Below are 17,551 nucleotides of genomic sequence, written 5' to 3' on the forward strand. Positions count from 1 at the left end.
TGCTTTTGAGAAAGCCAGAAACATTTTATGCTTCAACAAGCTGCTTGTATTGTATAAACCGTGTAAAAGACTTGTGCTAGCATGTGATGCGTCGTCGTACGGAGTCGGGTGTGTATTACAACAAGCTAACGTTGCGGGGAAGTTGCAACCTGTCGCCTATGCCTCCGGAGCTTGTCGAAGGCCGAGAGGGCCTACAGCATGATTGAGAAAGAGGCATTAGTGTGTGTGTTCAGGGTAAAGAAAATGCATCAGTACCTGTTTGGCCTCAAACTTGAGCTGGAAAGCGATCACAAGCCCCTCATATCCCTGTTCGCTGAAAACAAGGGGATAGATACTAATGCCTCAGCCACATACAAAGGTGGGCACTCGTGCTATCAGCTTATAACTATAACATCCGCCACAGGCCAGGCACCGAGAACTGTGCGGATGCTCTTAGTCGGCTACGATTGCCCACCACGGGGATGGAAATGGCGCAGCCTGCAAACTTGTTGATGGTGGCGCAGCCCGCAGACATGTTGATGGTCATGGAAGCGTTTGAAAATAATAAATCACCTGTCACGGCCCGCCAGATTAGGACTTGGACTAGCCAAGATCCTCTGGTGTCCCTAGTAAAAAACTGTGTACTGCATGGGAATATCGCCGTTGAAATGCAAGAGCCAATCAAGCCGTTCCAGCGGCGAAAGGACAAGCTGTCCAATCAGGCACACTGCCTGTTGTGGGGTAACCACATAGTGCTACCCAAAAAGGATAGGGAGACGTTCATCTCGGATCTCCATAGCACACACCTAGGTATAGTAATGATGAAAGCGATAGCCAGATCCCACATGTGGTGGCCTGGTATCGACTCTGACTTAGAGTCCTGTGTACGGCAATGCAGCGTGGTGTGCTCAGTTGAGCAACACGCCCAGAGAGGCACCACTAAGTTTGTGGTCCTGGCCCTCCAGACCATGGTCGAGGATCCATGTCGACTATGCGGGCCCATTTCTCGGTAAAATGTTCCTGGTGGTGGTGGATGCTTTTTCAAAATGGATTGAATGTGAAAAAATGTCGTGAAGCACCGCCACCACCACCATTGAAAGCCTGAGGGCCATGTTTGCCAGCCACGGCCTGCCTGACATACTGGTCAGTGACAACGGGCCATGTTTCACCAGTGCCAAATTTAAAGAATTCATGACCCGCAATGGGATTAAACTTCGGCTCCGTTTAAACCAGCCTCCAATGGGCAGGCAGAGCGGGCAGTACAAACAATCAAACAGAGCCTTAAATGAGTCACAGAAGGCTCACTCCAAACCCGCCTGTCCTGAGTACTGCTCAGCTACTGCACGAGACCCTACTCGCTCACAAGGGTGCCCCTGGCTGAGTTACTCATGAAAATAACACTTAAAACCAGACTCTCGCTGGTTCACTCCAACCTGCATGATCAGGTAGAGAGCAGGCGGCAGCAACAAAATGTAAACAATGCTCGCGCCACTGTGTCACGGGAAATTGATCTGATTGACCCTGTGTATGTGTTAAACTATGGACATATGTCCCAAGTGGATCGCGGGCACTGTGATCGCTAAAGAAGCGAGTAGGATGTTTGTAGTCAAACTCGAAAATGGACACATTTTTAGAAAGCACCTGGACCAAACGAGGCTGCAGTTCACAGACTGCCCTGAACAACCACAGCAGGCACCACCTTTTTAGACCCCACAACACACACCTAAAGGATCAACGACACCACCCTAGACCTGGAAATCGAACCCATCACGCCCAACAGCCCAGCAAGGTCAGGCTCACCCAGTAGCCCTGCAGGACCAACAACACGCCAGCCGAGCAAGGGCACAGCCAACACACCAGAACAGACATTTGTACGGAGGCAGTCCACCAGGGAAAGAAAGGCTCCCGACCAGCTCACCTTGTGAATAGTTTTCACTTTGACTTTGGGTGGGGAGTGATGTTGTGTATCTGTAAAGCATGCACTCCCATGTTCCGCCACCAGGGAGTGCATCCCCTAATGTCCCAAGGGATCGCAGCATTCCTTGGGAGCACTGTATATAAGCCGGCCCCTAATGCCTGTTCCTCACTCTGGAGTATCTTAATAAAGACTGAGGTCACTGTTACTTTAACCTCCCTGTGTGCCGTCTCATCTGTGTTAGGAACATAATAGACATGAAGGCCCCGGTGCAACTGGTTGATCATCTGAAAGCACAAAGTCATAGCAGACTGGTTACCTACAGGGAAGGGCGCCAGGAGCGGTGGAGACATTCGAGAATGCCAGTCTCATGGAAAGAGCTGAAGGATTGTGGTGTCAGGCCTAAGTGGCCTGCCGGATGCTGCAAAGGAACTCAACATACCATCACTGTTCCCAGGGGTTTCAGCCTCATCTACCACCAAAACACCAATTTGAACGCCCATCATGGCCAAGATGCGTTCCTCCAGTGAGTGCGGTCCTGCAGTTCAGAGTCCCCTCCTCTAGTCTTCATCTGCTCTCTGCCGTTTTGGGCGAGCTTTGTCTGTAAGATTAAAGCGAACGTTTAAGTTAGAGTCCTTCTATCAGTGTGTCTCAAGTGCCTTATGTAAAGTCCTGACCCTGCAGTACAGACTTAAACGAGGCACATGCTGAAGTCAAGGTCACTCTGGACATGCACCTTTATTTCACAGCTCTCGAGTGCCTCACTTGCCTGAGACCTGCCTTTATATACCTGTTTGGAACAGGTAAGCAGTGTCTCCTGCAAGTGTACCCCTGGTGGTAAAGTATGCTTGCGGTGACAGGTCATATCTATTTACAGTCATGTATAGCATGGTAAGATACAGTTATATACAGTAGTGTGAGATACATGACATCACCCTCCCCCAAGGTCTTATTGTCTTTATAGATTCAGTCTCTCAGGTGGTCTATGCTCTCGCGTGGAGTGTCTTAGTCGTGGTTCAGTTGTTTGCCTTGGTGCCTGTTTTTCTTTCGGTGTGATTGCTGGTATCTCACCTGGGCTGTCTGTTGTGACTGCCCTTTCCTCAGGTTGTTCCCTCTGTCTGTCCACCAGGTGTGGTGTGAGTTCCACATTGTAGTCTGCCCCTGGTTCTGCAGTGTTGTTGGTGAATCTACTTTTGACTTGGTCTACATGCCTCCGGCAGGTTTGGCCATTGTCCATTTGTACAACCAGTAGCCTGTTTCCTTCCTTGCCTGTTACTGTCCCTGCAAGCCATTTGGGACCCCTGCCATAGTTTAGCACAAACACTTTGTCCCCTATCTCATTCCACCTCCCCCTCGAATTTTGGTCATGGTACTCAGTTAGCTTCCGGCGCTTTGCCTCAACAATTTCATGCATGTCTGGGAGGATTAACGAGAGCCTAGTCTTTAAGGTCCGTTTCATCAATAGTTGTATGGGGGGAACCCCAGTCAACGAATGCGGACGAGATCTGTATACCAGCAGCAGTCGCGACAGACGGCTCTGCATCGTGGAACCCTTGATTTTTAGCATGCCTTGTTTAACGATTTGCACTGCTCGCTCCACCTGGCCATTGGAGGTCGGCTTGAATGATGCCGTCTTAACGTGATTTATGCCGTGGTCAACTATAAAATCTTGAAATTCTGCGCTGGTGAAGCACGGACCATTATCACTGACCAATATGTCAGGAATTCCGTGCGTTACAAACATGGTTCTAAGGATCTCCACAGTGGTGGAGGTGATGCTCGAGTTTAAAATGGTGCACTCGATCTACTTTGAAAATGCATCGACGATTACGAGGAACATTTTGCCCATGAATGGGCCCACATAGTCTACATGCACCTGCGACCACGGTTTGGTGGGCCAGGGCCAGGGGCTTAGGAGGGCCTCCCTGGGGGCATTACTGAGTTGGGCACAAATGGTGCACCGCCGGACGCAGAGCTCCAAGTCCGCGTCAATGCCAAGCCACCAGACGTGGGATCTGGCTCTGGCCTTCATAAGGACGATCCCCGGGTGCTCATGGTGGAGCTCCCGGACAAAAGCCTCTCTGCCTCGCAAGGGCATAACTATTCAGCTGCCCCACATCAGGCAGTCTGCCTGTAGTGTTAGTTCATGCATGCGCCTATGGAAAGGTTTGGTCTCCTCTGGGCAGGCATTGCGAGCCTCTGCCCAGTCACCAGTTAGAACACATCTTTTGACTAAGGATTACGTGGGGTCGCTGGTCGACCAGGCTCTGATTTGGCGAGCCGTCATGGGCGAACCTGTGGATTCAAAAGCATTGATTGCCATGACTATCTCACAGTCCTGTTCGTCGGACCCTTCCGTGGTCGCCAGGGGTAGCCTGCTAAGCGCGTCGGCACAGTTGTCTGTGCCTGGTCTGTGCCTTATTGTGTAGTCGTAAGACGCCAGCATGAGTGTCCACCGCTGAATGCGTGCCGAGGCGTTGCCGCTTATTGCCTTGCACTCGGATAGCAGGGACGTGAGGGGTTTGTGGTCGGTTTCTAACGCGAATTTGGCCCCAAAAAGGTATCGGTGCATCTTTTTGACACCGTACACGCATGCGAGCGCCTCCTTCGCAACCTTACCGTACCCGCACTCCGCCCGCGAAAGTGACCTGGAGGCATAAGCAATGGGTTGTAATTTACCCGCATCATTGACATGCTGTAAAACGCACCCGATCCCGTACGCTGACGCATCACATGTAAGAACTAGCTATTTATCTGGGTCAAAAAAGGCTAAAACACTGTTGGAACATAGAAGGTTGCGTGCCTTATTGAAGGCGCGTTCTTGGGCGTCCCCCCAAAACCAATCGCACCCCTTTCTGAGTAGCACGTGGAGAGGCTCCAGCAGCATGCTCAAGTTCTGCATAAAGTTCCCAAAGTAATTTAGTAGCCTGAGAAAGACGCGCAGTTCCGAGTCATTCCGGGACTGGATGCCAGATGAATTGCTTCGGTTTTGGATTCTGTTGGGCGGATTCCATCAGCGGCAATCCTTCTGCCCAAAAATTCAACCTCAGGCGCGAGAAACAGACACTTGGATTTCTTAACTCTTAGGCCTACCCGATCCAATCGACTTAGTACTTCCTTCAAATTGCGGAGATGGGAGTCGCTGTCTCTGCCCGTGATGAGTATGTCATCTTGAAACACACGTCCCCGGGATGGACTTGAGCAGACTCTCCATGTTGCGCTGGAATATAGCAGCTACCGATCTGATGCCGAATGGGCATCGATTGTACATATAAAGGCCTCGATGTGTGTTGATGGCAGTGAGTAGCTTAAACTCTTCGGTCAGTTCTTGCGTCATATACGCAGATGTGAGATCTAGTTTTGAGAAAAGTTTTCCTCCAGCCAATGTGGCAAATAGGTCCTCCATTCTGGGCAGCGGGTATTGGTCCTGTAGGGAGACTCTGTTTATGCTAGACTTGTAATCCCCACAGATTCGTACAGATCCATCAGGCTTCATGACGGGGACGATGGGACTTGCCCAGTTGCTAAATTCCACGGGTGAGATAATGCCTTCCCGCAGAAGCCGGTCCAGTTCGTGTTCAATCTTTTCCCTCATGACATAAGGTACAGCTCTCGCCTTGTGATGGACCGGTCTGGCATCCTGTGTGATGTAGGTTTTAACTTTGGCCCCTTTGAAGGTGCCCACACCTGGCTGAAAGAGATGTTCAAAACGACTTAGAACTGTTGAGCAGGAGGTCCGTTCCTCTGACAACATGGCGTGAACATCATCCCATTTCCAATTTAGTTTTGCCAGCCAGCTTCTCCCCAACAGTGCTTGGGGATCTCCGGGGACAATCCACAGGGGAAGTTGGTTCACCGTCCCTTTGTGTGTGACTGAGAGCATGGCGCTGCCAAGGACTGGGACGATTTCTTTGGTATAGGTCCTTAGTTTGGTGTCGATCCTTGTGAGTTTTGATCTGTTGCTTTTATGCGGCCACAGCTATTCAAATTGTTGGACGCTCATGAGAGATTGACTAGCTCCCGTGTCCAGTTCCATGTTGACAGGTATCCCGTTGAGTAGGACCCTCATCATTATTAGAGGCGTCTTGTTGTAAGAACAGTGGACATTGATCGTGTTGACCCGCTGTACCTCGGCGTCCCGGGCACTGTCCCCACCGTCTTCTGGTCCACTTTCTGACCCTTCCGATTCGTATACCAGCCGAGCTGCTGTTTATCTGCACATGCGAGCCAGATGCCCTGTATAGTTGCAGTTTCTGCAAACAGCATGCTGAAATCGACACCCCCTTGTTAAGTGCCTTCCCCCACATCTCCAGCACAGACCGCTTCCATTGTTTCTGTAGGATGAGCTGCGTCTGGCTGATCTCTCTTGAGCTTCTCTCAGTCTGTAGTTGATTGCTCGCATTGTGGGTTGATGAGGTGTGAACGGCCGTTCATGTGGCCCTTGATGGCTTCTGGCACCACTGCCTGCTGTTGAAGGCCTGCTCTCCTGCCTTTGTCTGTGTGTGGGGGTAGTGGCTTGTTTCACTCTGTGAACCCCTTGTTTCGTTAGTTGTCGTACCTGCAGTATAGATCAACCTAATTTCTTCTTCTCCTGCCAAGAATGTCTGTGCTACCAGTGCTGCTGCCTCTAGGGTCAAGTTCTTGGTCTCTATTAGCTTTCGGAATATGCCTGCGTGGCCTATTCCTTCAATAAAAAAGTTTCTCAGTACTTCTCTCCTTAGTTCATTGGAGAACTCACATAAACTAGCCAGCCTCCGAAGTTCTGCCACAAAGTCGGGTATGCACTGGCCCACACAGTGTCTGTAGTTGTTGAACCTGTGTCTGGCCATGTGTAGGCTGCTCACTGGCTTCAGGTGGTCTCTCACCAGTGTGCTCAACTCCTCAAATGACTTGCTTGCTGGTTTCTCGGGTGCCAGCAGGGCCTTCATTAAGGCGTATCTTTTCGAGCCACAGCTGGTCAAGAGATGGGCTCTTCTCTTGTCTGCCTTATCGTTGCCCAACCAGTCTTTGGTTACAAAGCTTTGCTGGTGTCCTCCCAATTGTCTCCAGCATTGTATTTCTCATCTGAGCCGTTGGTAGCCATTCTGTGGATTCTGTGATCCTGTAGCTCGTCGCCATTGTAAAGTCCTGACCCTGCAGTACAGACTTACACGAGGCATATGCTTAAGTCAAGGTCACTCTGGACCTGCACCTTTATTTCACAGCTCTCGAGTGCCTCACTTGCCTGAGGCCTGTCTTTATATACCTGTGTGGAACAGGTATGCAGAATCTCCTGCAAGTGCACCCCTGGTGGTAAAGTATGCTTGTGGTTACAGGTCATATCTAGTTACAGTCATGTATAGCATGGTAAGATACAGTTATATACAGTAGTGTGAGATACATGACACTTTACATAGTTTAGTGGATGTAACTGTATGAGAGTCTTCACAGCTCGATGTAACTTCCATTTGCTGCGTGGACTTGCTGTGGCAATGTGTGAATTTGGGGGCCAGGACCTAACAGTAACAGGGAGGCTACCATCTTCAAGATGCATATGAAGACTGAGGAGTTAGCAGCATCAGGGTGTGGTCTGCAGAACCGAGTAGGAACGTTACAGTGCATGTAGGCCCTTGCAGTGGGTGAGGCTTTAAATGGGAACCTTGCATCTGGCCTCACCCACGTAGAGCATGGATTCCGAAACACTACATTGAGCAGAGAATGCACATTGAGCTCAGAGCTTAGCATGTTGACGTTTAAAGTTTAAGATTCTCACCCTCACCAGGCGCGTTATGTCGTTCCACTTTTTTCGGCATTGAGTGGCTGTCCTCGGCCACTGTGTCACTCGTAGACACTTGTTCTGCAATTTCCCTTCAGAACCATCTGTACGTTTGTGGTTATGGTCTCCTCCCAGCCTCTGTTCTGAGCAACTCCCGCTGCCTCTTCAGGGCATCAAGGAGTGCATCCACAGCGACGTCTGAGAACCATGGTGAGGAAACGAATGTACCCAAGAGGCATTGAGGCAACCAATCAATGCCTCAATGGAATCCGTGTAGCGCCACTATGTCTGTAACACAGCTCCACATGCTGCCTAGTGCCCAGATGTTGAGGCCCCGCTTAACTACTCAAGGCTACTTACTGCCCCCAGGTCATTGTGTAACACCATGATTTAACACTGCAATCCACTTTTCAGGCGCCAAAACTGAATTTTGTGCCTAATATTTGCCGGTAAAAAATCCTCTCAGTCGGTGACACCGCCACAAAATCAGCATTTCCGAATTTTGACATCTTAACATTGCAGCTTTTCACCAATGCTATCCTTATAGAACGTAATTCAGGTGTTAAGGCCTAAACTGAAGTGGAGTGAGACTAACTTCTCCAGGAAGTTTCCTTCTTCTTTGCTCCAGGATGGGCCTTAATATAGAGTTGAGTGATATTAAATTATTTTGTGCTGTATTGAAATGCAAAGTTTAGTGCAATAGATCAGATTATGTCTGCAGGGTCACCTCCACTGGTACGTAGATTTTTGATAACAATGGCTGAAGCTTTGCCGATTTGCAGTTCTTTTTACAAAAATAAAAATGACTCATTTAAAATTCAGTTGTTTATGAATGGAAGGAGTGTGACAGGAATGAACTGTTTATGAATTCCAGAAATGCCTCTGTATTTACTCCTTAGTTTTCTGGAAGAAAACCATTGAAATATGAAAGTATGATCATACAATCATTAAACTGAGGCATGTAACAATGGGCTGGAAATTAGGCTGATGGTTTTTTGAAGCGTAAATGACGGCCAGTGGAAAAATTTAGCGTCGGGAAATGGTCTGCGCGGCAACCAATAAATTCAGCAGCTGTGCCCCGACAGTGGAATGGAGCACCAAGGGAAGCGTTCCACATTTATCTTAGGGCACTAGCTCAGGTGAGCAACTGAATATCTCGAGCTAAAGAGCTGGCTTCGTAGCGCCCTAACAGAGGCCTCCCTGCAAACAAAACATCGGAACAAAAAACACAAAAAACATTTCCTATATATTAAACACCCCAAATGAAGTTAAATCGCAAAAAGTAACAAAAGCAATCACACTTACCTTTGGGACAGCTCTGCATGCCAGCTTTCTCTGGCGCTACGGGTTCAGCGCACAACAAATTTTGAAAGCAGGTCAATATCGGGGGCATTGTACACTGGTGCGATGCTCCCGGGCGGTACTCGTCTGCGCCGCCAGGACCGAAATTGCCAAGTGGTGTGAATGCGGGCGCTGCCAATTCTTTAGCACCCAGTTCCGACCATCGCAAGGGGCGATACCCCAGCGAATTTCTAACCCTGGGGCTCGACTTTCCACTTTGCTGGCCATCGCCCAAAAAATGGGCGATGTTCCAGCGATGTATGACGTCTGAGACTTACTGATCGTTGGAACATCGGCCATTTTTTTTTGAACGATTTTCCACTCGGCGATAGGCCAACGATGTGAAATGAGTGATCCAAAATGTCAGCAATGTGACGTTCGCCCACCGAAGAGCCAGCGATGTGGAAGGCAAAAGCTTCCCTAGCAATGGACTTCTGCGCATGTGTGGGAGGTCAGGGGTCATCCACACATGCACAGAAGGCACAGGGAGGGGCAGAGAGAGAGGGAGAGAGAGAGGAGGAAGGCAGAGAGAGAGGAGAGAGGAGAGATCATTGTTCATTGTATGTTAAATTGTTTAAAATGTTTGTTCATCATTGCGGGGGGGGCGGGGCGGGGGTAGGGGGCCGGGGGGTAGGGAGGAGAGTGTTTGAAAAGAATTCTGTTTGCAATAAATTTTGTTAATGATTTTAACAATTGTTGTGCATTCTCTGATAAGGTTAGTTAACTTAGGCATTTTGAATAATTTAACATCTTTATTCTCTTCTAATAACATTACTTAAGTTAAGCATTAATGCAAATGCTGCACTACAAAGGCCAGGCCAGTGCAGGCAAGGCTAAAACGTAACTCAACATAACTCAACGCAAATGCAACTTTTGTATAAACGTAATTGTTAATTAAATGTAAATGTGACGATCCCCAATGTAAGTTCATGCAAAGCGTTCCTTTATCAGCTGCTGACGCAACAGCTTTGCCGCCGCATAACTCCCACGGGGTACTGTTCTTCTCGGGGGGAGGGGAGGTGGTAGGACCAGGGCTACATCGCCAGGCTGGTCCTCCCCGAGGACCTCACCAGCCTTCTCTTCCTCCTGCTCCTCCTCCTCCTCCTCTTGCTCCTCGCCGGCTGGCTCTTCTGTCTCCCCTCCTTCTGGAGGTGGACCTGCAGCCTGATCAGGAATTTGTTGTCCTCTCCTTATTGCTGGGTTATGTAGCATGCAACACACCACAATAAACTCAGCGACCTGGTCAGAGTGGTACTGTAGGCTGCCACCAGAGTGGTCCAAGCATCTGAAGTGCCGCTTTAGGACTCCAATTGTCTTCTCGACGATGTTCCGTGTCGCAATGTGGCTTTCATTGTAACGTTTCTCTGCTTCAGTGACTGGATTATGCAGTGGGGTCATCAGCCAGCTGGCAAGGCCATATCCCTTATTCCCCAGCATCCAACCTCGACCTTCTGGCTGATTGACAAACAGGTCAGGGATAGCACTCTCACGTCGGATGTGCGCATCATTGATGCTGCCAGGAAATGTAGCATTAACTGGAATGAGTTGGCTGTGGTCAACAACAAGCTGCACATTTAGGGAGTGGAATCCCTTTCTGTTACGAAACACCTCCGCATTCTGTAAAGGCACTTTCAGGGCGATGTGCGTGTAGTCTATTGCTCCCTGCACTTTGGGGAAGTTTGCTATTCTGGAGAAACGAAAGCCCTCCCGGCCTGTGCCTCTCTGGTCATAGGAAAGCTTACAAAATTAATTCTGTCAGCGTAAAGGGTTTCAGTCACCTGCTGAATGCAGCAGTGTGTGGCGTGCTGAGAGATACGACAGATGTCGCCACCTGAAGTCTGAAAGGATCCCAATGCGTAGTAGGCTAGTGCTGCAGTAACCTTTACCTCAATGGACAGTGCGGTTCCGATTGTGCTGGAAGGCTGCAAATCCCTCTTGATGAGCTCGCAAATCTCATCGATGACTTCCTTCCGGAAGTGCAGCTTCCAAAGAACACGTGTTTTCAGACAAGTTGAGGTAAGATTGTTTTTCCAAATACCTTCGTTGGCTGTATGCTCGCCTCCTGTCTCCTCTGTCTACGCATTTCTCTGCCACCTCTTCGATTGATCCTTTCAGAAACTAGCAGTTACGAGTAATGGCACAGAAAGCATAGGCCCCATCACTATCAATAATTAGTTTCACTTGTTATGAATGCATTTTTCAGTTAAAAAATGCCGAATGTACTAAGCTACAATTGTACAATGAAATATAAGTAGAAATCTGAGTCGATCTATCTGTAAAATAGCCTTAAATAACTCACAAATATCTCAGTTGCAGTTTTTTTTGCTGCCACCTCCCATCCTCCAAAATTCAAAATGGCGTCCGTAGTGCCCATTTCGATGAGGAAGCCCGGGAAAAGCATCTATTATCCAGCGATGTTCTCGGCAAGCGATCAGCCCGGAGAAGTGCCGGCGATGTGCCGAAAGTAGGGATGGGTGATGTGCGGGCGATCACCTCAGCGAGCAGTTCGGCGATGTGAGCCGAAACTTGGGGACTTAATTTTCCGGCGATATTTCTGGCCTAGTTTCCACTTTTTGGTCAAAATAGGCGATAGAGGTCCATTTTGGGCGATATATGGGTGATGTGAAGTGGAAAGTCTAGCTCTATGTCTTTAGGGATTACTTTGCAATGAACAGTGAGTTTTAAAAGCAAATATGAAGAAAAGTAGACAGGAATGCTTAAACTGATGAGAATAAAGCAGATGCAGATGAAGTGGAAGAACAACATAGAGATCTCTGAAAAGATTGAGCAGAACACTACAACTAAAAAGTAATGAAAATGTATTTGTCATAACTTTATACTGAAAGATTTGCTGTTCACAGATTATCCTGGGATGAGTTGATTTGCAATTGCTATTCACTGTACCTATGGAATTCTTATGGTGGGATTTTAGAGAAATAGTGCTCTCTAAAATGTTTATTCATTACATGTTACAGCATCCTGCAGCTCCATAGACCACACAGTTAGTATAAATTTAAAACACCCAAAGCTTGAAAGGATTAAATGTCAAAAGGAATGTGATGCAGTAAACACTGTTGCATGCAATCGTAATATTTTCTTCACAGCATGGCAGCAGAACCAATGATACAGAACTCCAGAACTCCAGTACTCCAGAACTCCAGCATTCCAGAATTCCAGTACTCCAGAACTCCAGTACCCCAGAACACCAGAATGCAGTACCCCAGAACTCCAGAACTCCAGTACCCCAGAACTCCAGAACTCCGGTACCCCAGAACACCAGAATGCAGTACCCCAGAACTCCAGAACTCCAGTACCCAGAACTCCAGTACTCCAGTACACCTTCCTGCAATATTAGCAACTATTCTGTGAGTAATTAATTGATGTCAGATGAAGTAAAGTGACATCTAACGCACATTATTTTCTCTGAGAGCTTGCCAAGAGTCTTTTGTCAAAATATGCCAAAGGATGCAATATTTAATGGAATCAAAACAGAAAATGCTTGAAATGCTCAGCAGGTCAGGCAGCATCTGTGGAGAGAGAAACAGAATTAACATTTCAGGTCAATGATCTCTTTTTGAAATATTTAATAGAGCTGGAATGAGCGAACCAAGGATTGGAAAATGTACTCACTGTCCAGGGGAGGGAGGAGAGAAAATGTTCAGTATGGGAAACTTTGTTGTTCAGTACAGGGCCCTTCAACTTCAAAGAAGCTGATAAGAACATAAGAACATAAGAATTAGGAACAGGAGTAGGCCATCTAGCCCCTCGAGCCTGCTCCGCCATTCAAAAATATCATGGCTAATCTGGCCGTGGACTCAGCTCCACTTACCTGCCCGCTCCCCATAACTCTTAATTGCCTTATTGGTTAAAAATCTATCTATCTGTGATTTGAATACATTCAAGGAGCTCGCCTCAACTGCTTCCTTGGGCAGAGAATTCCACAGATTCCACAGATTCTAGGAAAATAAATTCCTTCTCAACTCGGTTTTAAATTGGCTCCCCCGTATTTTGAGTCTGCGCCCCCTAGTTCTAGTCTCCCCGACCAGTGGAAACAACCTCTCTGCCTCTATCTTGTCTATCCCTTTCATTATTTTAAATGTTGCTATAAGATCACCCCTCATCCTTCTGAACTCCAATGAGTAAAGACCCAGTCTACTCAATCTATCATCATAAGGTAACACCCTCATCTCCGGAATCAGCCTAGTGAATCGTCTCTGTACCCCCTCCAAGGCTAATATATCCTTCCTTAAGTAAGGTGACCAAAACTGCATGCAGTACTCCAGGTGCGGCCTCACCAATACCCTGTACAGTTGCAGCAGGACCTCCCTGCTTTTGTACTCCATCCCTCTTGCAATGAAGGCCAACATTCCATTCGCCTTCCTGATTACCTGCTGCACCTGCAAACTAACTTTTTGGGATTCATGCACGAGTTTCATGCACAAGGACCCCCAGGTCCCTCTGCAGCGCAGCATGTTGTAATTTCTCCCCATTCAAATAATATTCCCTTTTAATGTTTTTTTTTCCCAAGGTGGATGACCTCACATTTTCCGACATTGTATTCCATCTGCCAAACCTTAGCCCATTCGCTTAACCTATCTAAATCTCTTTGCAGCCCCTCTGTGTCCTCTGCACAACCCGCTTTCCCACTAATCTTTGTGTCATCTGCAAATTTTGTTATACTGCACTCTGTCCCCTCTTCCAGGTCATCTATGTATATTGTAAACAGTTGTGGTCCCAGCACCGATCCCTATAGCACACCACTAACCACCGATTTCCAACCCGAAAAGGACCCATTTATCCCGACTCTCTGCTTTCTGTTAGCCAGCCAATTCTCGATCCATGTTAATACATTTCCTTTGACTCCGCGTACCTTTATCTTCTGCAGTAACCTTTTGTGAGGCACCTTATCGAATGCCTTTTGGAAATCTAAATACACCACATCCATCGGTACACCTCTATCCACCATGCTCGTTATATCCTCAAAGAATTCCAGTAAATTAGTTAAACATGATTTCCCCTTCATGAATCCATGTTGCGTCTGCTTGATTGCACTGTTCCTATCTAGATGTCCCGCTATTTCTTCCTTAATGATAGCTTCAAGCATTTTCCCCACTACAGATGTTAAACTAACCAGCCTATAGTTACCTGCCTTTTGTCTGTCCCCTTTTTAAAACAGAGGCATTACATTAGCTGCTTTCCAATCCGTTGGTACCTCCCCAGAGTCCAGAGAATTTTGGTAGATTATAACGAATGCATCTGCTATAACTTCCGCCATCTCTTTTAATAACCTGGGATGCATTTCATCAAGACCAGGGGACTTGTCTATTTTGAGTCCCATTAGCCTGTCCAGCACTACCCCCCTAGTGATAGTGATTGTCTCAAGGTCCTCTCTTCCCACATTCCTGTGACCAGCAATTTTTGGCATGGTTGCTGTGTCTTCCACTGTGAAGACCGAAGCAAAGTAATTGTTTAAGGTCTCAGCCATTTCGACATTTCCCATTATGAAATCCCCCTTCTCATCTTCTGAGGGATCAGCATTTACTTAAGTCACTCTCTTCCATTTTATATATCGGTAAAAGCTTTTACTATCTGTTTATATGTTTTGCGCAAGTTTACTTTCGTAATCTATCTTTCCTTTCTTTATTGCTTTCTTAGTCATTCTTTGCTGTCATTTAAAATTTTCCCAATCTTCTAGTTTCCCACTAACCTTGGCCACCTGAAATGCATTGGTTTTTAATTTGATACTCTCCTTTATTTCCTTGGTTATCCACGGCTGGTTATCCCTTCTCTTACCGCTCTTCTTTTTCACTGGAATATATTTTTGTTGAGCACTATGAAAGAGCTCCTTAAAAGTCCTCCACTGTTCCTCAATTGTGCCACCGTTTAGTCTGTGTTCCCAGTCTACTTTAGCTAACTCTGCCCTCATCCCACTGTAGTCCCCTTTTGTTTAAGCGTAGTACGCTCATTTGAAAAACTACTTCCTCAGCCTCAATCTCTATTACAAATTCAACCAACTGTGATCACTCATTCCGAGAGGATCTTTTACTCGGAGATCGTTTATTATTCCTGTCTCATTACACAGGACCAGATCTAAGATAGCTTGCTTTTTTGTAGGTTCTGTAACATACTGTTCTAAGAAACAATCCCGTATGCATTCTATGAATTCCTCCTCCAGGCTACCCTGTGTGATTTGAATTGACCAATCGATATGTGGGTTAAAATCCCCGATGATTACTGCCATTCCTTTTTCACATGGCTCTATTAGTCCCTTGATTATTGTCCGCCCCACCGTGAAGTTATTATTTGGGGGCCTATAAACTACGTCCACCAATGACTTTTTCCCCTTACTATCTCTAATCTCCACCCACAATGATTCAACATTTTGTTCATTAGAGCCAATATCATCTCTCACAACTGCCCTGATATCATCCTTTATTAACAGAGCTACCCCACCTCCTTTCCCTTCTTGTCTATCTTTCCGAATTGTCAGATACCCCTGTATGTTTAATTCCCAGTCTTGGCCACCCTGCAACCATGTTTCTGTAATGGCCACCAAATCATACCCATTTGTTGATGATATATGTTAGTTGGTAGGTCGAATTACATTTTTCCTTCCACCAGAGCATTCAGCATACAGCAGAATGGAGGAAGATGTCCTCTGCTTTTCCTTATTTGTCGTGAAGTTTATATTTTTAACTTGCATGTAATGGGACAAAACTTAGAAGTATACTGAACAGTGTGGAGGAGAGTGAGAAACTTCAGGTAGACAGAGACAGGCTGGTGGAATGGGCAGATAAATTTAACACAGAAAAGTGCGAAGTGATACATTTTGGTGGAAAGAACGAGGAGAGGCAATGTAAACTGAAGGGGCAAAGTGTGTTAAAAAGACAAGCCTGAAGGCTCTGTGCCTCACTGTGAGGAGTATTCGTAATAAGGTGAACGAATTAAATGCGCAGATAGCAGTTAACGGATATGATATAATTGACATCATGGAGACATGGCTCCAGCGTGACCAAGGCTGGGAACTCAACATGCAGGGGTATTCAACATTTAGGAAGGATGGACAGAAAGGAAAAGGAGGTGGTGTTGACATTGCTGGTTTAAAAGGAAATTAATGCATAGTAAGGAAGGACATTAGCTTGGATGATGTGGAATCGGTATGGGTGGAACTACGGAATGCCAAAGGGCAGAAAACGCTAGTGGGAGTTGTGTACAGACCACCAAACAGTAGTAGTGAGGTTGGGGACAGCATCAAACAAGAAATTAGGGATACGTACAATAAAGGTACAGCAGTTAGCATGGGCGACTTTAATCTACATATTGATTGGGCGAACCAAACTGGTAGCAATGCGGTGGGGGAGTATTTCCTGGAGTGTATTAGGGATAGTTTTCGAGACCAATATGTCGAGGAACCAACTAGAGAGCTGGCCATCCTAGACTGGGTGATGTGTAATGAGAAAGGACTAATTCGCAATCTTGTTGTGCGAGGCCTCTTGGGGAAGAGTGACCATAATATGGTAGAATTCTTTATTAAGATGGAGAGTGACACAGTTAATTCAGAGACTCGGGTCCTGAACTTAAGGAAAGGTAACTTGAATGGTATGAGACGTGAATTGGCTAGAAGAGACTGGCAAGTGGTACTTAAAGGGTTGACGGTGGATAGGCAGTGGCAAACATTTAAAGATCACATGGATGAACTTCAGCAATTGTACATCCCTGTCTGCAGTAAAAAATAAAAGGGGGAAGGTAGCACAACCGTGGCTGACAAGGGAAATTAGGGATAGTGTTAAATCCAAGGAAGAGGCATATAAATTGGCTAGAAAAAACAACAAACCTGAGGACTGGGAGAATATTTTAATGCAGCGGAGGAAGACAAAGGGTTTAATTAGGAGGGGGAAAATAGAGTATGCGAGGAAGCTTGCTGGGAACATAAAAACTGAATGCAAAAGCTTCTATAGATATGTGAAGAGAAAAAGATTAGTGAAAACAAATGTAGGTCCCTTGCAGTCAGATTCAGGTGAATTTATAATGGGGAACAAAGAAATGGCGGACCAGTTAAAGAAATACTTTGGTTGTGTCTTCATGAAGGAAGACACAAATAACCTTCCGGAAATACTCGGGAACCGAGGGTCTAGTGAGAAGGAGGAACTGAAAGAAATCCTTATTAGGCGGGAAATTGTGTTAGGTGAATTGATGGGATTCAAGGCTGATAAATCCCCGGGATCTGATAGTCTGCATCCCAAAGTACTTAAGGAGGTAGCCCTAGAAATAGTGGATGCATTGGTGATCATTTTCCAACAGTCTATCGACTCTGGATCAGTTCCTATGGACTGGAGGATAGCTAATGTAATACCACTTTTTAAGAAAGGAGGGAGACAGAAAACAGGTAATTATAGACCGGTTAGCCTGACATCTGTAGTGGGGAAAATGTTGGAATCAATTATTAAAGATGAAATAGTAGCACATTTGGAAAGCAGTGACTGGATTGGTCCAAGTCAGCATGGATTTATGAAAGGGAAATCTTGCTTGACAAATCTTCTGGAATTTTTTGAGGATGTAAC

The sequence above is a fragment of the Pristiophorus japonicus genome, chromosome 7 (assembly GCF_044704955.1).
Source record: "Pristiophorus japonicus isolate sPriJap1 chromosome 7, sPriJap1.hap1, whole genome shotgun sequence".
Taxonomy (NCBI): Eukaryota; Metazoa; Chordata; class Chondrichthyes; family Pristiophoridae; genus Pristiophorus; species Pristiophorus japonicus.